Source organism: Oncorhynchus gorbuscha, linkage group LG21 (genome assembly GCF_021184085.1).
Source record: "Oncorhynchus gorbuscha isolate QuinsamMale2020 ecotype Even-year linkage group LG21, OgorEven_v1.0, whole genome shotgun sequence".
NCBI lineage: Eukaryota > Metazoa > Chordata > Actinopteri > Salmoniformes > Salmonidae > Oncorhynchus > Oncorhynchus gorbuscha.
Genome location: NC_060193.1, coordinates 22,286,010 through 22,309,449, shown reverse-complemented (window position 1 = coordinate 22,309,449; position 23,440 = coordinate 22,286,010). Strand labels below are relative to the sequence as shown.

Here is a 23,440-nt window from a genome sequence, read left to right as displayed (position 1 = left end):
TCCACTTATCCAAATGTAAGACGTCAAGGGTTCTAAATACTTTCCGAATAAACTGTATGACTTCAATGACATCAACAGAATCAACTACACATTCTGAAACAACATTAAGATATAGCCCCCAACACATGGTAAATGTATTGTAGAAACCAGTCATGCTGTGTTGTGAAAGTACAGTAAATTACAGAGCTATTACTTAAGGTCAAAGTAACATTAGTTTTTGTCCCAGACTCATTTTCAGTGACAAAGTAGGGTGCTTGGATGTTATGAACTCTGAAACAACAAAAATCTGAGGAGGTTCTTTTGGGGGCATTCCTTCTGAAGTTACAGTATCCATTAAAGTTCCCATTACATCTAGTAAGGTCACTGTCTTGGTAACCTCTGTGGTTTCCGAGTCCACAATGAAATGAATGTTCTATTTTTGTAACACCATTCCATGCTCTAGCCTCCCTTGGAAGCACAGCTGAGAAATGACAGATCATGCGGAGAATAAAGAGCGAAACATCATAGAGTTCCCCCAATGGCTCTGAGAGATTGCCTTGTGCCATGGGTCTACTTATCAAGCCATTAATACGATACAGCCCAAGACCTCTCTTTCTGCCCATTGACTACTTAGCTGTGATTTCAAGCTGTTTCATCCCAAATTTCCTAAGTGAGATGCCCATGCTTTTCTAATCAGCACGTCTCGGCTTCCTTGTGTGTTGCTGCCGACGGTAAAATTGAACCAAAATTAATATACTGAGAACTCAATGAGGGCTGCAGGATAAACGGGGATTCGAGTGACACCTCCTTGAATTTGTAAATGCTCTGTGGCTTCAACTTTTCATAAATACAACTGGGGGATTTAGGATTCATTTTCTCTCTTTTAGCACTCTCCCTCTATGGATTTGAGCTATATTGTTTTTCTCAGTGAAGGTTCAATGGGGGACTCATGTTAGCAGACTCCTGACACATGGAAATGATAGCGTTTAAAAGGACACGTGTGGAGGCTGGGCTGCCTTGGGCCATTGTGTTCTAAACATCAGATATGTGGTATGGCTATGAATCATATTCCTGCCATTTTATAAAAATACATCCACAATAGACATTGTTGGGGAAGATACTGGTTTTGACATTGCTTAGACTAAAACTTACAACAGGCCTCATGCCCCCAATGCTTTTGAAGGAGGGCACTGTTGGAAAAATGCTGCATCTAGGCTGTTTTTCCATTGTTATATCCTCAAGCAACTATTATTTTAAACGGAAGACATGCACCTGACAAATGAAATGCAGAACTTCTCTCTGTCGGCTAGTTTTGTTGCAAACACTTGAGGTGTTTGAGGTAACATCTGAGGTGTTAGCTCGAAGGGGAAGTACAGTATTTTACAACATCATCTTAGAAGGTTTCTCACTGTGAAAGTAGTCTATGGGCTAGAATAAACTGAATCCATGTTTTTTTTTTAATAGCCACTACGAACATGAGCGAACTTTAACCAACGCTAGCTAAAAAATCAGTGGGAGTGATAAGGGCAACAGTGCAATTCAGATTGAGGAACCATCTAACATGAAGTTGTAAAATACATCATTTAACCTTTAAAACACGGAGCCTGTTACAAACAAATACACATTATATATTGAATAGAAATCAACAATGTTTGCTAAATCAACTTCCTATTCCCTCATTTAGCTACCTTCAGCTTTGGATTTGGCTCCGTCCGAGACCTTTGGATTAGTGAGAAAAACTACAGAGGATGCCTTAACCGTGATTGATGAGGTGGGTGTGGTAGTTACTTAACATCTGAAGGACAGTGGGCCTACATGGAAATCCAATAACACTCAGTATTAGTTTCTGTTGAGAACACCTGTGTCGCCTAGTGACCTGGGCTTGTATGACTCATTGTAATCAATAACAATAACGGAAATTTAAAGACAAGTCTATTGAGAAATTGCATGATTTTGTGTTGTAATCGTATCAATTTGTTGACTTGAAGTCAATAGATTAAGTACCATACTGTGATGTTCTGAAATGTAGTTGTGCATCTTCCTCCAATGACACCCCCACCAATACAGATGAACAAGTTGCAGAACTCAATGTTGTTCAAGGCCGCTGACAGGCTGGATTTCAGAGCAGATGCATTTGGCAGTCTGAACATCCTACTTTGTGGTAAAGTATCAAACTCCAACTCCACCAAGACCACCATGAATTTCCCTGCTTTTGGAGCGATGAGGAATGACACAGAAAACATGGCCAGGAGCAGCAATTCCAGTAAGTATTGTTAATAGTGCACTCTGCCTTGACCTATCCAAATACTGATTTCAATTGTTGAAGCTTTTATTGTCATATTTACCACCTTGTCAGTCCAACATTGCATTTGAAAGAAATAGGTGAATGGTTCAATTCGAGCCCCCTGAAACTTTGACTTTTGTTGCATTTAGGGGAGCTCATATCTCAACCGTAATTCACACTGCATACAATATTTGTATTAGGGTGAACAGATAATTCCCTCAATGTTCTTACTTTGTTTGTGTAATTAGTTTGAGTTCACACAACAACAACAAAAAATTATTTTTGCAAAAATGAAATTGCATTGACAGAACAGAGCAGACATAACACACGTGCGACCCCAAACACACAATGTTTTTTTTTTTACTCCTTTTTCTCCCCAATTTTGGGTTATTCAATTGGTAGTTACAGTCTTGTCCCTTCACTGCAACTCCCATCCGGACTCGGGAGAAGCGAAGGTCGAGTGCCATGCATCTTCCGAAACACAACCCTGTCAAGCCGTAATGCTTCTTCACACACTGCTCGCTTAATCCGGAAGCCAGCCGCACCAATGTGTCAGAGGAGACATTGTACAACTGGGGGCATGGGTCAGCGGCGCGCCCGGTGCGCCACAAAGAGTCGCTAGAGCGCGATGGGATAAGGACATGCCGGCCGACCAAACCCTCCCCTAGCCCGAACGACGCTGGGCCATGGTCTCGGGCTGGCTACGACACAGCCTGGAACTGAACCCAGATCTGTAGTGATGCATCTTGCACTACGATACAGTGCCTTAGACTGCTGCGCCATTGTGTGGGAGGCCCAAACAATGTTATACATGGAGTACCCATCACCGTGGGGTAGGAAGAGAAACCGTGGAGAGAAAAGAAACCCCTATGTGAGCATTAAAACCAGGCCCTAAATAGAAGCATTCCAAAACATCTGGGACTAGTCTACCGACAGCATCTAGTAATGCATGATTTTTTCCCCACCTCAAAGAATAAACACTAAGCCAATTCAAGGATAACAAAATGATGAATACAATACTCCTACCTTGACCTTGATAAAACAATACTTGGAGTTATACTGTACATGCAGCTCCAGCCCATGAAAAATCACAGAAGTAAAATACAATTGAATGTACAAGTTTGGCCACGCCTCCCACCCATCTCCCCGCAACAGCCCGTAGCAAACTTCTCAAATAGTAGAGATAGTCAAATAGAAACAAAAAAAGGGGAAGAAAAGAGAGATAAGTCAGCCAACCAGTCGGTCTCTTAGGGCGGAGGATATCCCTGCCCATGCTGCACTGTGGACGGAATCGCCCTATTGTTTTGCTGTTGTGCATTCCAAATGAGCAATATTTTGGAAAACATATAGTCAATTTCCAGAGCCAACCCCCGAATTCCACCGTAACTGCACAATAGTTTTCTTTGCTGCTGTAAATCCAGCTAGTAGAATTCGATGTGGAGTAAGTGTTAAAGATAAAGATGAATCATCATTCAGCAGGCACAGGTAAGGATCTGAGATAAGGCTTACCATCATCAATCTTGACAGCACTGAGCATATGTCACTCCAAAATGTGTGTGTGACTGGACAATCCCGGGAACAGTACCGACAACATTGTTTATACAGTGTGTGCAGTTTGGATTTATTATTTTCATCAGAAAACATTTATATGGAATTGCATATTTTCTGTAAATCAATTTGAAGTGAATGAGCTGGCTAGGATTCTTAGATCCCTCACTCAGATTTGACCATATCTGATCCCAATCAGGGTTTAATCCCATCCTCTCCAACTCTGTCTCCCATACCACCTCCATGGGTAATATTTTATAAGTCTTCCCTGCAAGTGTGTCATATATCTCTGCTACTAGCCCTCTAAAACTCCTATCTGGACCTATCCAGCATGCCATTGGGCAAATTCCAGGGTACACCATAAGCCTTCATAGCTGACCTTAACTGCAGATGCAGGTAGTATGAGGATCCTGGCAGGGAATAGTTGTCTTTAATATCCTGAAATCTGTGCAAAGCCAATCTCAATATAAATACATCTGTTTCTACATCTGCAGTGCTTGCTGTTTGGGGCTTTAGGCTGGGTTTCTGTATAAGCTCTTGGTGACATCTGCTGATACAACAAGGGCTTTAGAAATACTTTTGATTTGAAATAAATGTGATCCTTCAAAACATAAACACCCTTTGAAGACCAAGAGGCCTGTGTGAAAGGATGTCCAACTGCAATTATTTGAAGTGGTTCCATATTGGAGATGACCTGACGACCTATTCACTTTTACACCCTCTTCCATATATTCAAGGAGTTCAGAACTGTGCTACCAACCCCAGCAAATACAAACTGTTTTAGTCGATGTGGTTTAACCAGATCAGATTCAAAAGCTCTCCAAGTGATTGACGATCCATTCACACTTGTAATGCTCTTATTTGAAAAGCCCAACGATATAAGTTGAGAACCTCCTGTGCATTTAGCATGCTGCAAAGTAGGGAGTTTGATCCTAGCCCCTTTTTCCACTTCGTATAAAGTTAGAGATAAACGTTGGAGGTGGCGATAAAGGGATCATAAAGAATAAAAAGTTAACCCGGGGCAAGATATTCATTTTCACTGGGGTAACTCTGCCCTGTAACAATAGTTAGATTAGACCACCTCTGCAAATCCTTGTTAATGTTTTGCAACAGGCCATAGAAGTTGTCTCTAACAATGCAAAGTAGGATGTATTTTAACCTCCAAATAAGTAAAGCTGGTGCTTATTGGTTCAAAAGAGGGTAACTGAGCATAGGTGCTTCATTTAGAGGAACACAGATTTGGTCCAGTTTATGGTGTATCCAGACAACTCATCAAACAACTCCAGTACATGAGAGAGAGAGGACCCAACATTGAAGAGGAACAGAATGATGTCATCTGTATGACGTGAGATAAAGTTTGTAGACCCATGAATTGCAATTGGAGATATAGTCATACTTTCTCTGACAGCCTGTGCAAAGGGCTCTAGTGACAGAGCAAAAAGCAGTGGGGACATAGGACAATCTTGTCTAGATCCACGTTGTACTGGAAATGGAGACGATTGACAGGTACCAGATGTCACTGACGCAGTGGGACTGTTGTATAATATTTTTATCATAGAGAATGAAATTATGATTGAACTCAAACTGCTCCAAAACAATCCATAGATATCCCCATTCTAACCGGTTGAATGCCTTTTCAACATCAAGTGACAAAACAGAGTAGTCGTCAGCAATGTCAATAACATGCGTACATTATCTGCAGCCAATCTCCCTTTTAACAAGGCCAGTTTGGTCATGGTGTATTAACTTACACACCAAGAGATCAATACACATGGCCAATACTTTTGCATTTAACTTTGCATCCCCACAAATCAGGGAGACTGGTCGGTAACAAGAACATTCAAGCGACTCTTTTCCCTTCTTCAGTAACAGAGTAATTCATGCAACGTTCTGGTCTCTATGGAGTGACCCAGTCTCAATAGCATAATTAATGGAGTCCAAAATCAGGGGATCAACTTTATCCCATAGAACCAGATATAGTTCCATCAAGCAAGGGAGATTTCCCTTTTTGTAGAGCCCTGACCGCATCCCCAGCTCCTCTAAGGTTGCGGGTTGTTCCAGCAGCTCTGTCTAATAAATCCCATTCAGTTCAAGCCAAATTCTGCATAAATAACTTGCTCCTTTGCATATCAAGTGTAGCCTCTGATGAGTAAAAGGCACTATAACAACTATTTAAAAATGTAATTGATTTATTCAGGATCTGTGACTACTTGCCCATCACTTATAGCATTAATTGATGTCTTAGATTCATTCTGCTTCTGCCACAGAGCAAGCAATCTACTAGGTCTGTCCCCATGAAAATATTTCTGTTTAGCTCAGTGCATAAAAAATTCAGCTTCATGCAATGAGAGTGCGTTGAATTCCCCTCTCAATGCTAAGCGTTTATTTGACCTATCCTCTGAGAACGCATCCGTCTGCTCTCTCTCCAGCGAGTCAACCTCAGCCTCAATCTCTGTGTAGCGCTTATTTCTGGCAGAGTTTAATGTCGAGGAAAATACTATACAATTGCTTCTGATAAAACATTTAGCTGCTTCCCATAATGTCCGAGGACTCTCACACTGCTCCCTGTTGATTACCAACAATTCTTCCAGCTGTTGAATGATCTACATTGTGAATCCTGGGTTCAACAACAAAGAATCATTGAAACAACATCTACGAGCTCGAGGAAAAAGTATTCAAATGGGTTATTGTGCACATCACAGGAGAGTGATCAGATATCAAAATGGGCAACATCTCCAATGTTGATATATTTTCGATTAGTGAAGGTATGACGACGATCATATTCTAGAATAGACTATATGTAGAGCAGAGTCTGCCATATGTATATTAAATTCAGTTCTGCAATAAATGTTCTCAGCACAAGGGAAGACGCAGGAAGAGAATCCTGACTACTTGAGAAGTTATCTGATGCTGGGTTAATCATTGCATTAAAATCTCCCCCCACAATGAGATGACCATAATGGAACCATAGCAAATAGTCGCTGAGATCTGGAGTTTTATATCAACCAAGACCAACAATAAAGACAGCATTTACCTTGAAAGAGCATGGTACATGCAGTGACATTCCAGACAACAGAGGATACATATTTCCATACAGTAGCTAATCATCCATACATGTCATCGCAGTCTTCCTCCTGAACTATTGTTGTGTTTCTTGATAGTTTCACTACCTAGCCGGCCAGCCAACTACTCCCCTACCACTAACAGTAACAGACAAGTTGCTTGCCTTTATCTAAAAAACAAATTCAATGTGTTCTTTCAGTTCGGAAGAAACGGTTCAGTAAAGTCCTCACAACAAAACTACTCGCCACGCCAGTTAATTCGTAAACTCGGTTCTGTGAAGCACAGAGCTGTAGCCAAGGTTAGTTTATGTCTCCTAGAAATAGATAAACAATTCAAGGACCTAGCTAGATAGCAAGCTAGTCAGCCGCAACACAGTGGCTACCGCTCTATCCCGGGGTGAGGAGATGTCCATCTCCTGTGCAACTTTGTCTTCTCCGCAATCCAAGTCTGGATTGGCACTGCGGCCTGGGTTCGAAGTACCATTTGCCTCAAAAGTTGATCAGAGGAAATCCTCTGCCTCCCTGAGTGAGTTGAAGATAATCCTGTTGCCTCCATGCGTTAGCTTAAGGAGTGCAAGTACTGCAGACATATCGGTAGACCAAGCGCCGTCATCTTCTTTACCGGAGTGAAAGCAGTTCTCTTCTTTGTGGTCTCTGCACTGTAATCCAGAAAGAACTGCAGATGTTGGTGTTTGTGCATAATGGGGAAAACGGTCCTTGCCCCTTGCAGGATAGCCTGGTGGTCAGTGTAATCCAGCAGATTAAAGATCAGGGTTCTGGACCGCTCAGACCCGATGCCTTTGCTGAATACGCGGTGCGCCCTCTCGATGTGGATGTCCGGGCTCCAAATTGACCGATTTATTTTTAGAAACCAATGGAGTCTGACCCTTCCTCTGAGTTGTCAAGTCCCACCGTTTAAAATATGACATACGATTTCTCTCCTCAATTTCTGTCACTTTTAAGGACATGTCCTTTTTTTCGTAGTCTGCATCATTCATTTGTTCTCACGCACCTTGGAGTGAAGCTGGTCGTATTTCCCCTCAGTCTGTTTAAGAGACTTGCTCAAGCCTTCCACGGCCAAAGCATTAACTGAATTGTTGGCTTTAGTCACCAGGACCTGCAATCAATCAAATGTATTTATAAATTCCTTCTTACATCAGCTGATGTCACAAAGTACTGTACAGTAACCCAGCCTAAAACCCCAAACAGCAAGCAATGCAGGTGTAGAAGCACAGTGGCTAGGAAATACTCCCTAGAAATGCCAGAACCTAGGAAGCAACCTAGAGAAGAACCAGGCTATGAGGGGTGCCCAGTCCTCTTCTGGCTGTGCCGGGTGGAGATTATAACAGAACATGGCCAAGATGTTCAAATGGTCATAGATGACCAGCAGGGTCAAATAATAATAATCAGAGTGGTTGTCGAGGGTGCAACAGGTCAGCACCTCAGGAGTAAATGTCAGTTGGCTTTTCATAGCTGATCATTCAGAGTATCTCTACCGCTCCTGCTGTCTCTAGAGAGTTGAAAACAGCAGGTCTGGGACAGATAGCACGCCCGGTGAACAGGTCAGGGCTCCATAGCCGCAGGCAGAACAGTTGAAACTGGAGCAGCAGCACAACCAGGTGGACTGGGGACAGCAAGGAGTCATCAGGCAAGGTAGTCCTGAGGCATGGTCCTAGGGCTCAGGTCCTCAGAGAGAGAGAGAGAGAGAGAAAGAGAGAAAGAAAGAGAGAAAGAAAGAAAGAAAGAAAGAGAATTAGAGAGAGCATACTTAAATTCACACAGGACACTGGATAAGACAGGAGAAATACTCCAGATATAACAGACTGACCCTAGCCCCCCAAGACATAAACTATTGCAGCATAAATACTGGAGGCTGAGACAGGAGGCGTCGGGAGACGCTGTGGCCCCGTCCGACAAAAGCTGCATTCTTTGGTGTCAGAATGTTGTCCACAGCCTTCTCCACGGTTGAGGTAACAATAGCATCCAGGCTGCGATGTTGTTCCACCATAGCCTGTCTCGAGGCCTGCAAATGGTGTCGTGGAGCTCTTTGCAGAGGTCCTCAGTTTCCCTAAATTTCTTCTTCACCATCTTTTCTTTTGACCCCACCTTTGTACATGTTACAAGGTTGTTAGTAATACTTCAATCTCAACACAAAATAACACATTTCGAAGGTTTGGAGGTGAGCTGAGAAATCAAGTTTGCCATCGCTCCCACTCCATTTGGTAGTTACAGTTTTGTCTCATCGCTGCAACTCCAATAGACTCGAGAGAGGCGAAGGTCGAGAGTTATGTGTCCTCCGAAACACAACCCAACCAAGCCGCACTGCTTCTTGACACAATGCCCACTTAATGCGGAAGCCAACTGCACCAATGTGTTGGAGGAAACATCGTACACCTGCCGACCATGTCAGTGTGCACTGCGCCCGGCCCGCCACAGGAGTCGCTAGTGCACGATGGGACAAGGACATCCCTGCCGGCCAAACCCTCCCGTTGCCCGGACGACGCTGGGCCAATTGTGCGCCTCCCCACGGGTCTCCCAGTCGCGGCCAGCTGCGACAGAGACTGGACTCGAACCCAGAATCTCTAGTGGCAAGCTAGCAGTGCGCCACTTGGGTGGCCCCCCACAATGTTCTTACAGTGTTAGTACTATGTTCCTAGAATGATAGCATCAGTTTTGAACAGTCCAAGGAGGTTTCTTTAATGTGTCAATTTTGTCTTACTGTTAAGGAATTGTGTTGTACAACAGTTTCTGAAAATGTTAAATAATGATTGGAATAGCATATTATTATTATTATTATTATTATTTATTATTGTGCAAAGGGCTTATTTTGTGGTCGTGGATCCATTTAGCTGTCAAACAGCAATGTTGGATAATGTATACACAGCTCAGACATGGCACTCTACCATGTTTAGAAATGACATTCATGAATGCTTCAAAGGTCACACTTGTCATGTGGGACCTGTATGATTCCCCTGATCACTGAAGTATTGTTCTGGGAAATGGGCTTCAATATGCTTCCTCCAATGACAGTACATCCATTTAGTATAACAGTACCCAGCTAGGCATACACATACCGTTGCTATTCCCAATGACATTAAATAAACATGTAGCCCGTTTTTTTTTCTGCCTCTGTTTTCCAACAAATGGTCATGTTTTAAAATGCAGCCGAGCCCTTGTCTGTTCAGCCTGACAAATAGTCGGCTGCTAAGATATTCATCGATTATTTACAGAGTGGAAAAGTTTTCTGAGGCCAGGAGATGCTAAGGTAAAAAATGAGAGAATCTTAAAACTTACCAGGGATGTGACCTGTCAAGTCAATCTATTTATTTACAGTGCTGAGTTCCTCATTACACAAATGTGTTTGTCCCTCCGCTTACCACTGACCACAAGTTCTCAAGTGTAATGTATTTTCGGATTGTACTAATTAGGGGCTGCTCTATCCTATTCCATTAATTGCCTGTTAGTTTGAGGATCCACAGGATGTTTATTTGAATCGGTTTGGTTTTTCCATGGAATAAAGTGTGTTCTGGTGCCACTACAAATGAGTAAAACAATGCAGCAGCCATTTGAAATGAGTGCCCAACACCTCTGTCTGCATGCTAATAGCTTAACTTGCTTCTTTTTAGTGCTCTGTACAGTACATGAGTATGGGAATACACGTCTCTTTTACAATAACCAATATACTGTACGTCTCTTTTGCAAGACTCAAAGTGGACTCTGAGGAAAACTAAAATAGAAACAATAAACGGCTATCAAAGTTTCTCGGTAAAAAATGTACCCCTCCCAACTTAATTTATGTTGGGATTAGGCACCATCCTATGGCGTCATTCAAGAAAAAAACAGGGTAGTAAACTGCTGTCTGTGGCAGTAAACTTGTTAAACATTTTTTTAAGATGGCCTCCCACAAAGGAGAAATGAGCCCTTTGGATCAATTGTTTACACTCCCAACTGTGCTGGGGAATCACCTATAATAGAGAAAATGGTGTGTATAGGGCATTGACATGTATGATGGATAGAGCCCATGGCAGTTCTTTCCAACCCTGTTCCTGTAGAACTACTGTACTTTCCTGTAGGTCTTCAATCCAACCCCAGTCGTAATTCACCTGATTCAGCTGATCAACCAACTATTTAGTAGAATCAGATGCACTAGATTAGGCTTAGAGTTCAATATCTTCAGGATGGTAGCTCTCCAGGAACAGGGTTTTAGAGTCCTGGGCCCGGTTCCCCAACAATTTCTTTGGGATAAATTAATTGTTAGAACTATATGATACTATAGTTATTTACAGCATTAACAATGTCTACACTGTATTTCTGATCAATTTGATGTTATTTTAATGGACAAAAAAAAATGTTTTTCTTTCAAAAACAAGGACATTTCTAAGTGACGCCCAGCTTTTGAACGGTAGTGTATATATACAGTACCAGTCAAAAGTTTGGACACACCTACTCATTCCAAGTTTTTGTTGTTGTACTATTTTCTACATTGTAGAATAATAGTGAAGACATCAACACTATTAAATAACACATGGAATCATCTAGTAACCAAAACAAATTTAAACAAATTTGAAATACTTCAAAGTAGCCACCCTTTGCCTTGATGACAGTTTTGAACACTCTTGGCATTCTCTCAACCAGCTTCATGAGGTAGTCACCTGGAATGCATTTCAATGAACAGTTGTGCCTTGTTAGAAGTTCATTAGTGGAATTTCTTTCCTTCTTAATGTGTTTGAGGCAATCGGTTGTGTTGTGACGAGATAGGGGTGAATTACAGAAAATAAAAGTAAACGACCAAGTCCATATTATGGCAAGAACAGCTCAAAAAAGCAACGAGAAATGACAGTCCATCATATTTTTAAGACATGAAAGTCAGTCAATCCAGAAAATGTCACGTTTTTTCAACTGCAGTCGCAAAAACCATCAAGTGCTATGATGAAACTGTCTCTCATGAGGACCGCCACAGGAAAGAGAGACCCAGAGTTACCTCTGCTGCAGAGGACACGTTCATTAGACTTAACTGCACCTCAGATTGCAGCCCAAATGAGTGCTTCACAGAGTTCAACAGACACATCTCAGCATCAACTGTTCAGAGGAGACTGAGTGAAACAGGCCTTCATGGTCGAATTGCTGCAAAGAAACCACTACTAAAGGACACCAATAAGAAGACCAGACTGGCTTGGGTAAAGAAACACGAGCAATGTACATTAGACCGGTAGAAATCTGTCCTTTGGTCTGATGAGTCCAAATTAGAGCTGTTTGGTTCCAACCTCCGTGTCTTTGTGAGGTGCAGAGTAAGTGAACGGATAATCTCTGCATGTGTTGTTCCCACCATGGAGCATGGAGGATGAGGTGTGGGGGTGCTTTTCTGGTGACACTGTCAGTGATTTATTTAGAATTCAAGGCACACTTAACCAGCATGGCTACCACAGCATTCTGCAGTGTTACGCCATCCCATCTGGTTTGTACTTAGTGGGACTATGTTTTGTTTTTCAACAGGACATTGACCCAAAAAAACACCTCCAGGTTGTGTAAGGGCTATTTGACCAAGAAGGAGAGTAAAGGAGTGCTGCATCAGATGTCCTGGCCTCCACAATCCCCCGACCTCAACCCAATTGAGATGATTTGGGATGAGTTGGAACGCAGAGTGACTAGCAGCCAACAAGTGCTCAGCATATGTGGGAACTCCTTCAAGACTGTTGGAAAAATATTCCTCATGGATTTGGTTGAGAGAATGCCAAGAGTTTGCAAAGCTGTCATCAAGGTAAAGGGTGGGTACTTTGAGGAATATAAAATATATTTGGATTTGCTTAACACTTTTTTGGTTACTACATGATTCCATATGTGTTATTTCATAGTTTTGATCTCTTCACTATTATTCTACAATAGAAAATAGTACAAATAAATAAAAACCCTTGAATGAGTAGGTGTGTCCAAACTTTTGACTGGTACTGTATATATACTGTATATTGATGTATTTTTCTACAGGGAGGCTCCTACGGGGAGACTCCTGTGAACTGACATGATTGTAAAACATTCAACAGGCTATATACAGTAGCGAGGCTATATACAGTAGCGAGGCTACATACAGACACTGGTTAGTCAGGCTGATTAAGGTAGAATGTACATGTAGATATGCTTAAAGTGACTATGCATCTATGATGAACAGAGAGTGGCAGTAGCGTAAAAGAGGGGTTGGCGGGTGGCGGGTGGTGGGTGGTGGGACACAATGCAGATAACACTGGTTGGTCGGCCCAATTGACCATTGATTGCCCTTAGTTGGATGTAGAAGTTGCAGTAGAGCATTGTTTGTAGATGTTCATGTGAATTTGTGTGTGTCTGCACAAATAGTATGTGTGTGTGAGTGATGAAAGGAATATTGTATGCCTTTCACTTAAGAGTAAGTCCTGTTTGAATGACATTCTGGAAGAGTTCTATTTGAATGTTGGAAGCGGTGCAGTCTAAGTGAGCGATGTGTGTGTTAGCCACGATAGGTAGGTGTGTGACTGTGTGTGTGTGTACGTGTGCAGAGTAAAATGTATGCGTGTGTGTGAGACAATCTTATTTCTGCACTGTGCAGAACGCTAATGTATTAAATTTGCCAGGTATGATGAGGGGCTGACTAGAGGCTCCGAGCAATGACTTGGCTGCAGCTCCCTGTGTAAAATATGGATTCAGTTCCTCACTGCCACCACTGTGTGATAAATCAGACACCTTTGGTAAGAATATGTCACAGTTTTGGGGGAGATAAATATTCATACGAATAAGATATCAATATTTATTGAATGGAGAGCTCTAAGCCATGTGATGCTGTGTACTGCTTGTCTAAGCGATACGATTATAGGAAATTACGTGTGGTCGGGAACCGGCTGGCCGGAGTGGAGGCGGCCATTAGCACTCGACAGAGTTTCCCCGGAGCACCTTAGAAGGGATGGCCGCAAGGCAAAAGGCTAACATTTATCACACTTCCTGCACTCAAAATTTCCACATATCTTTTACGGGGGATAGGTAGCCAGCGGTTAAGGGAGCACTGTGATAGAAGAGGTGGAAGAGGCTTTTGAGTCGAGATGACGAGCTAAGTATAGACCTACGCACCTGAGCCCAGACAGACGGACCAAAAGACACACACAAAAGCACAGACAGTTCGACAAAGACACAGCGACACATAGAGGCAGACAGAAACAGAGACACAGATATAGAGACATGTACAGTAGGCAGGCAGACAGACAAATATGTGCAGGCAAGCAAGCAGACAGACATACCGATAAACAGAGACGCTTTACAGGACAGTTAGACACATCCTCCCACCCTACAGAACACAAACAAGTGGTGGTTGCAGCATCTTTCACCCTGCTATTCCCTCAGATCTATTGTCATGTGTAACCTACACAGCGCTCCAACCGACCTGGCAATATTCACATTGGCAGATTGGATAAATTAATAATGATCCCACTGCAGCTGAGCATATTGACTTGTTTTCTCCCTCAGTGTTGAGCACTCCTGGCTCCCAACTCCTACTGTGTGTATTCAGCTGTGCTGGACTGCTATATAAATATCTTGCTCCCTTCCTTCCTCTCTCCATTGTGTTATTAGCTACACATTAATGGAGTCGTTCGACACAAAATAATTGAGTCTTTGAAGTGTCGGAATTGCAATAAATCCTCCACATAGTGAAAAGTGTCAACTTGACCGGTTGTCATATCGCCTGCTACTTCCATTATTAAGCATGTGAAGACTACCGTTTATTTTCTCAGCAGTGGCGTGAGGGTTTGATGTGATTTCTGGGAATCTATGGTCTCTATTTGTACCCATAGGGCTCTGGTCAAAAGTATTCCACTATAGGGAATAGGGTGCCATTTAGGATGCAGCCTAAATCTTCGGTTTCTAACCCTGAAACACAACAGATTAACAAACTTTTATTTTGATGGTAACTTTGAATGTAACAGATGGATTACATGTGGTCCGAAAATGTGATGCCAACATAACATGTTTTTCATCAAAGACATTATTAATTTATCTTCTGTTATATTTTTGCGGTTTGCTCCATGTACTCATTCAGACAGATGTCCGTACAATTTTCACTAACAGGTGTATTTACACATGCTTTTGAAGGAACAATAGATAGTTTCTCTCTCACCAGGTGCCTTCTGCAAAGTACTGATTGACACTCTTGAGGGAACTCCTGGCCTACGTATTGTTTGGAGGACATTTCGGCCCCTAATCCAAGGGAAGATCCTCTACACCCCTGACACACCTGCAACTAGACTAATGGTGAAAGAGGTAAAACAAAGGAGAAAGTCATATTGTATGTATCACATGTCTGCCAGGGTTGGTGTCAATTTGAATTGAAGTCTGTCAAGTAGACTGAAAGAAAATGGATGTCTGCAAGAATGTGGACTCTGTGATCCCAACACTCATAACAGTGTTGGGGACATTGACTTTGGGTGCCGATGTAAATAGCTTGAATAATTCAAATGTTTGCGATTGTATCTAATTGCATATTTTCACTTCACGAATCATACCAAGACGAGGCATTTAGATGAGCTGGTAAATCAAAACGTGATGATACACGCTATGAACCCCTCTCCAGAAACCGCAAAGAAAGAGCCAGGGAGAGGAGATAGGGAACACACTCAGGGGATATAATCTATTTTTCATGACGTTTCTCCCGTAATTAACATAATTTTGAAACTGCATAAACAAAACAAACCAATGGTGAGAAGCTGTAGGGAATTGGATGTGAAGAATATCTAGTAAGATAATGTCTTAGTAGATCCACCGACTTCACAGCGAGTGGCTCGGTCTTGTCATAGGGGCCCGTCTTCGCACCCTTAGCAGCCCAATCGTTTACATCTCAGTGCTTGGGTGTAAATAACCCTGTTTACATTAGTCACAACAGGGGTAGAAATCAAATCAGTCTCCCCGGGGGATAGGTGAAAATACGAAGACGCAGTGTGTTCTCAAGGTCAGATTGGCTGCGAAATAAATTTGATAGCACAGTGTGAATGCTTTCAAATGGAGTAGGGTTAGAGATGGAATTTTCCATATTTTAATCACCACACTATCTCTCTTTCTTGTTTCAGGCAAATAGTACTTTCAACGCATTGGCCATGTTGAAAGAGTTGATGGAAGCTTGGGAGGATTTTGAACCACGTGGTTGGAACTACTTTCAAAATGGCCCCCAAGCCAGTGCACTGCGGGTAAGATTTATGACTCCTTCAACAGAAACATGGAAACCTGATGTACTACACCATAGAGCTGATTTACATGTGACAGATGTTAGACAAGGATGAATGACTTGTCATACATGAGTATCACTGTCTTATCTATGGTGATTTATCTAATGTTAATGTAGGTGAGAAAATGAAAATAACAGATGTGTTAAATCTAGTTGAAAAGAGCTTTAATGTCAATAACCATCTGTGGAGGCTCCTCAGAGGAAGAAGGGGAAGACCATCCTCCTCAGTGAATTTCATATAAGTAGTGAAACATTAAAAAACTATACTAAATATATTCACGTCACCAAATAATTGGTTTAACCACTGTTTTGCAATGAAGGTCTACAGTAGCCTCAACAGCACTCTGTAAGGTAGCACCATGGTGTAGCCGTAGCACAGCTACTTTCCATCCTCCTCTGAGTAAATTGACTTACAAAATACAATACAAAACCAAGGACGCTCGTAGTTCTCACCCCCTTCCATAGACTTACACAGTAATTATGAGGACATCCTCCACCCTACCAGAGCTCTTGCAGCATGAACTGACATGTTGTCCACTCAGAGAATTAATCTAATACTGAAAGCATAAGCTACAGCTTGCTAGTATTACAGTGCATAACATGTGAGTACTTAACTAGTGGATGTTTAGCCTACTCAAACTCCCGGCTCAAACAGAGAGTGATGCTATGTTAGCTAGCTGGCTATGGCTATCAAACACTGGAACTCTTCCAAGTCAAGGTAAACTTTCAGTTTCATTAATTTATTGCAACCGGTGCCTGCCGATGTAACTGCTAAACTGCTTGCTGACTGTACTACATGATTGTAGCGGATTTACTAACACGTTAGATCTAGTAGCTACGTTGACTATGACGTTAGTTAATATGGTTACAACAATGTAGGCTGTGTTTAGCGGTTATGATATGAAGGATTGGCTTGGAAAGGTTTTTTTCACCTGGTCACAGGCAGCTGATGTATTGTGCACTGAAGTCCACAAGTGAAGGGAAAAGGTGAGAGGAGGAGAGTGTGTAGATGCAAAAAATAATTATTCAATGACCAAAGGGATCACATTTGTATGTGGCTGCTATGAAATTGAACTATGTTTACGTGTGATCAGGGGTGTATTCATTCCGCCAATTCTGTTGAAAACTGTTTCTTAAACGGAAGCAAATTGACCAAAATGGGGATAAACATACCTGAATTTAGCCAATAAAATCTTGTTTTCAACTGTTGGAATAATGATTACACCCTAGATCAGCTAGATGCAGGCATGTGTGTGCAAGGCAGTTTTGCATGTGTCAATGTCTGTTACCTTGATTACTCAAATGTATCTCGACCTGTGCACCTACGTTGTAAACTTTCATTCATAAGCTAGGTTCTAGCAACTTCATGGTTGGGTATAGGGAAAATGTGAATATCATGTTGTAGCCTTGACCTATCGATGTTACATTGAGCTGCCTGAATGGAATATGAATATGAATGGCAGTCATCCAATATGCTGTAGTAAAAATAAGGCCATGCTCATAAAAAAATGACCTTCCTCCCTCATCTTAAAACTTGCGGGATGTTGAGCTAACGTAGGCTAATGCGATTAGCATGAGGTTGTAAGTGACAAGAACATTTCCCAGGACATAGACATATCTGATATTGGCAGAAAGCTTAAATTCTTATTGATCTAACTGCACTGTCCAATTTACAGTAGCTATTATAGTGAAAGAATACCATGCTATTGTTTGAGGAGAGTGCACAGTTTTGAACATGAAAAGTTATTAATAAACAAATTAGGCATGTTTGGGTAGTCTTGATACAACATTTTGAGCAAAAATGCAATGGTTCATTAACTCAATCTAAAACTTTGCACTATGCATATCCTTGCTTCAGGGACTGAGCTGGGTATGTCATTTTAGGTGAAAATTGAAAAAAAGTAGTGGATCCTTAATTAAGAGGTTTTTAAACTGCACCAACCGCAACTGATATACAGTGTGTTCATAATGTATTCAAACCCCTTGACCTTTTACACATTTTGTTATGTTACAGCCTTATTGTAAAATTGATTCAATTGTATTTGTACCCCATAATGACAAGCAAAAACAGGTTTTTAGAAATGTTAGCAAATGTATAAAAAATACAAAACTGAATTATCACGTTTACATAAGTTTTCAAACCCTTTACTCAGTACTTTGTTAAAGCACTTTTGGCAGCGAGCTTGGCACACCTGTTTTGGGGCAGTTTCTCCCATTCTTCTCGGCAGATCCTCTCAAGCTCTGTCAGGTTGGATGGGCAGCGTCGATGCACAGCTATTTTCAGGTCTCTCCAGAGATTCTTGATCAAGTTCAAGTCTGGGCTCTGGCTGGGCCACTCAAGGACATTCAGAGACTTGTCCCGAAGCCACTCCTGTGTTGTCTTGGCTGTGTGCTTAGGGTCATTGTCCTGTTGGAAGGTGAACCTTCACTCCAGTCTGAGGTCCTGTGTGCCCTGGACCGTGTTATCATCAAAGATCTCTGTGTACTTTGCTCCATTTATCTTTCCCTCGATCCTGACTAGTCTCCGAGTCCCTCCAACTGTAAAATATCCCACAGCATGATGCGGCCACCACCGTGCTTCACCGTAGGGATGGTGCCAGGTTTCCTCTAGAAGTGATGCTTGGCATTCAGGCTAAAGAGTTCAATCGTGGTTTCATCATACCAGAGAATCTTTTTCTTAGGTGCCTTTTAGCAAACTCCATGCAGGCCGTTATGTGCCTTATATTGAAGAGTGGCTTCTGTCTGGCTACTGTACCATAAAGGCCTGATTGGTGGAGTGCTGCAGAGATGGTTGCCCTTCTGGAAGGTTCTCCACAGAGGAACTCTGGAGCTCTGTCAGAGTGACCATCGGCTTCTTTGTTACCTCGCTAACCAAGGCCCTTCTCCCCCGATTGTTCATTTCGGCTGGGAGGCCAGCTCTTGGAAGAGTCTTGGTGGTTCCAAACCTCTTCCACTGAGGCCACTGTGTTCTTGGGGACCTTCAATGCTGCAGAATTTTTTTTGTACACTTCCCCAAATCGGTTGCCTCAACACAATCCTGTCTCGGAGCTCTACGGACAATTAATTCCATTTTAGCTCTGACATGCACTGTTAACTGTGGGAAATTATATAAAGAGGTGTTTGCCTTTCACAATCATGTCCAATCAATTGAATTTGCCACAGGTGGACACCAAACAAGTTGTAGAAACATCTTAAGGATGTTCAATATAAACAGGGTGCACATTAACTCAATTTCAAGTCTTATGGAAAAGGGTCTGAATACTTTCACACCCTTAGATATTTCCATGTATTTATTTTTTGCAAAACAATCAATATTTGCAAAACAAACATGTTTTCTCTTTGTCAATTTATCGGGTATTGTGTGCAGATTGAGGAAGATTATATATATATATGATTAATAAATGATATATATATATATTAATCATTTTTAGAATAAGGCTGTAATGTAAGAAAATATGGAAAAAAGGAAGGAATACTGTAAACATGCACTGTAAATCAGTCGGAATTATCCTTGTCCATTAGCATTTTGAATGACATACACAAGCCATTCCACTAGGCATATTTACCAACCTTTATCTCTCAAAAGTAGAGTCCTACACTTCTTCCCACCAGAATATATCTAACATTTCTAACACAAATTCAGCTGAAAAATATAGCTACATATCAGGTTTATCGATGTGGAAAAAATAAAGTCATTATGGGTAAGTGCTGGATAATTTTCACCCTGGCAGTCAGGGAAGGGGATTAGCTTGGAATGGAGAGATGGAGAGCTCACACACCTTTCCCTTCCCAGAAACCCCCTCTCTCTCCTTCCCCTTCCCTTGAAGCAGACATTACTCCCGTGTCACCTGAAATGAGCTTATGGGCAGCTAGGGAAGAGCGTAGCCAAGCACTCCATGTAGCCAGGTTATTCATTACCCCAGCCCTAACCTTTACACAAATGGACCCTGCAATTCTCCTTTGTCTTCATTTTCTCCCTCTGAGCAGCAGGCCTCAGAACTGGTAGTTCCGTGGTGTCATCTTCTCCAGAGGTCTCTCAAGGTTTTAGCAACTTTCTACATTGATGGCGGCAATTACAACACAGTTGAGTTATCAGCCGAGCTGAAAAGAGACATCTCTTAAATCCCAAATAAACCCCTAGCCCCTACTGATTGGATCTAGGAGGATTGGATAGGCATAAGCAAAATGGTGACAATTCCACCTCATAGACATAGATAGACAACTGCGGTGCCCAAAAGCCATTTTAGCATGGGCAGTGCTATTGAGGACTTGCCTCATTTTGAAGGCAGGTTTACGTATATAGTCATGAATCTTGTCCTGGAGGCAGACCTGAGCGATTTCCACTAATGGGCCAGCTGCAAGGTGAAAATTGGCTACATTGTAAAAAGGAATTTAATTTCAGGTTAGGCATTGGGGTTAGCAGTGTGGGTAAGTTTAATGTTAGGGTTAAGTTTAAAATCAGATTGTATGCTCACTCTGCAGAGCTGCCTCCAGGGTAAGATTAATTACAATAAATGGCAATCTGCATGTTGAAGTCGTCAACTGGGTGTGACTCCCTATGAGTTAAGGAAGGATCACTTAATTCCATCCAGGTTATCAGGATGGATCACAACCTCAAACAGTCACACTCCAAACTCCACTATGGCCAAGACCAAAGAGCTGTCAAAGGACACCAGAAACAAAATTGTAGACCTGCACCAGGCTGGCAAGACTGAATCTGCAATAGGTAAGCAGCTTGGTTTGAAGAAATAAACTGTGGGAGCAATTATTAGGAAATGGAAGACATACAAGACCCCTGATAATATCCCTCGATCTGGGGCTCCACGCAAGATCTCACCCTGTGGGGTCAAAATGATCACCTACCATCAGTAACACAATACGCCGCCAGGGACTCAAATCCTGCAGTGCCAGACGTGTCCCCCTGCTTAAGCCAGTACATGTCCAGGCCCGTCTGAAGTTTGCTAGAGAGCATTTGGATGATCCAGAAGAAGATTGGGAGAATGTCATGTGGTCAGATGAAACCAAAATATAACTTTTTGGTAAAAACTCAACTCGTCGTGTTTGGAGGACAAAGAATGCTGAGTTGCATCCAAAGAACACCATACCTACTGTGAAGCATGGGGGTGGAAACATCATGCTTTGGGGCTGTGTTTCTGCAAAGGGACCAGGACAACTGATCCGTGTAAAGGAAAGAATGAATGGGGCCATGTATCGTGAGATTTTGAGTGAAAACCTCCTATCAGCAAGGGCATTGAAGATGAAACGTGGCTGGGTCTTTCAGCATGACAATGATCCCAAACATACCGCCCGGGCAACGAAGGTCGAAGGTCTGCCCGGGCATTTCAAGGTCCTGGAGTGGCCTAGCCAGAGATCTGGATATCTGCATGGAGGAATGGGCCAAAATACCAGCAACAGTGAGTGAAAACCTCGTGAAGACTTACCGAAAACGTCTGACCTCTGTCATTGCCAGCAAAGGGTATATAACAAAGTATTGAGATAAACTTTTGTTATTGACCAAATACTTATTTTCCACCATTATTTGCAAATAAATTCATAAAAAATCCTACAATGTGATTTCTGGATTTTTAAAATCATTTTGTCTGTCATAGTTGAAGTGTACCTATGATGAAAATTACAGGCCTCTCTCATCTTTTTAAGTGGGAGAACTTGCACAATTGGTGGCTGACTAAGTGCTTTTTTGCCCCACTGTACCTGTTCAAACAACACAGTATGCACCCTTTCAGCTTGTTAACCAACTCATAGAAGTTGCTCAATAAGAAAATGGACTACTTAAAAATGGAGATTGTCTTAGTGGTGCTACCCTCGCGCTCACAAAATGCCGTAGTGGAACAGATACAAAGACGAGTCCTCTAACTAGCTCTATATTCCACCTTGACTATCAGAGGGCAAGATGGATTTCCTACCATTCTCCCTATACCCATTCAATCCTCTCAGATCTATGCTAGTGCATAGGGGAGAGAGGACAGCTCTGATTTTATGGAATGGCTTGAAGGACCCAGGAAGCAGTATTCTCAAGCACTACTCTGTGTAAAAATAATTACTAGTGTTGCCAACAGGTAACCGTATGGTTTTACATCTGTTTATATAACATTCTATCACACTAAAAGAGTGACTGATAATTAATGGTTGGTTGCCATTTACTTGATGCCAAACCAGTGACCATCTAGGAAAATGTCAAGCAGGAATTATTATTAGAATGACCCTATGTTGGAAAATGGTAAGAGGGCTGGTTTGAGTTTTCATTGGCCGTCTGCCGCCGGGAGCCGACCATTTCCATCCTTTTAAAAGGCCAGGGAAAATATGGGAACGTCTTTTTTTGCTCGAAGACCTCGTGTCGGATAATGTCATTTGACACTTGGACGCCGGGGTTAAACGGCATATCTGCAACAATCCGTCCCAAATGCCACTGAACATTAGGAGTAGTACAACATATATACCATGTTCAGCCACAGACACATTGGCATTCTGTATCATCAAGTGAATTCCAGTGACCCTTTACAAATATTCTTAACTCTAAAGTAAAAACAGCATATTGTTTACAATATATTTCTGTATGTACATCTTGAAACAAAATTAATTATTCCACTCTTACTCTCACAGATGTGTGGTTAAACCTGATGTTTCTTAATGGTCAGGAGCAGCACAGACATCTGACACTTTGACCTCATGTTAAACATTCCAAAGTGTTTACTTACAAACGCCACTGAACACATTGGTCAGAATATGTTTGAGGCAGAGAGAGCGAGGCAGAGAGAGCGAGGCAGAGAGCGAGGCAGAGAGAGCGAGGCAGAGGGAATTTCAGCCTGTTTTGCCACACACTACATTATCAGCAGACCATGTTCAGTTATGCAATACAACACCAGTATTATCGTGTCATTACACGGTTGCAATTTCATGGTTGCGAGCATACTGTATGCACCCTACAGATCACACTGAGGGGAGCAGTCCCAGACAGATGGAAAGGCTGCATCCCAAATGGCACCCTTTATAGTGCACTACTTTTGATCTGGGCCCATAGGGATCAGGTCAAAAGTAGTGCACTATATAAGGAATAGGGTGCCATTTGGGATGTAAGTAATGTATTTTCACCAAACCTGTACCAGGGAACGTACAGAACCTGAGTAGGAAGCTATTATGTAAGGCTCCCATTGTTCTACACTACAGGGATGGTTGGCCATTCATTTTTGAAACTGCACACATACTGTAGGGAGGCTGTAACAGCAACACCATTTGCATTTAGATTAGCATATCTCTTCCTTAACTCTTTGAGTGCCGAGTGAAATCATGGAATGAGGCTTATGCCGAGCTGACAGT

General features: G+C 42.1%; 1 pseudogene; it reads left to right on the top strand.

Annotated features, from left to right (window-relative positions):
* Positions 1-23,440, top strand: part of LOC124007956 — a 234,027-nt pseudogene that overhangs the window by 30,966 nt on the left and 179,621 nt on the right.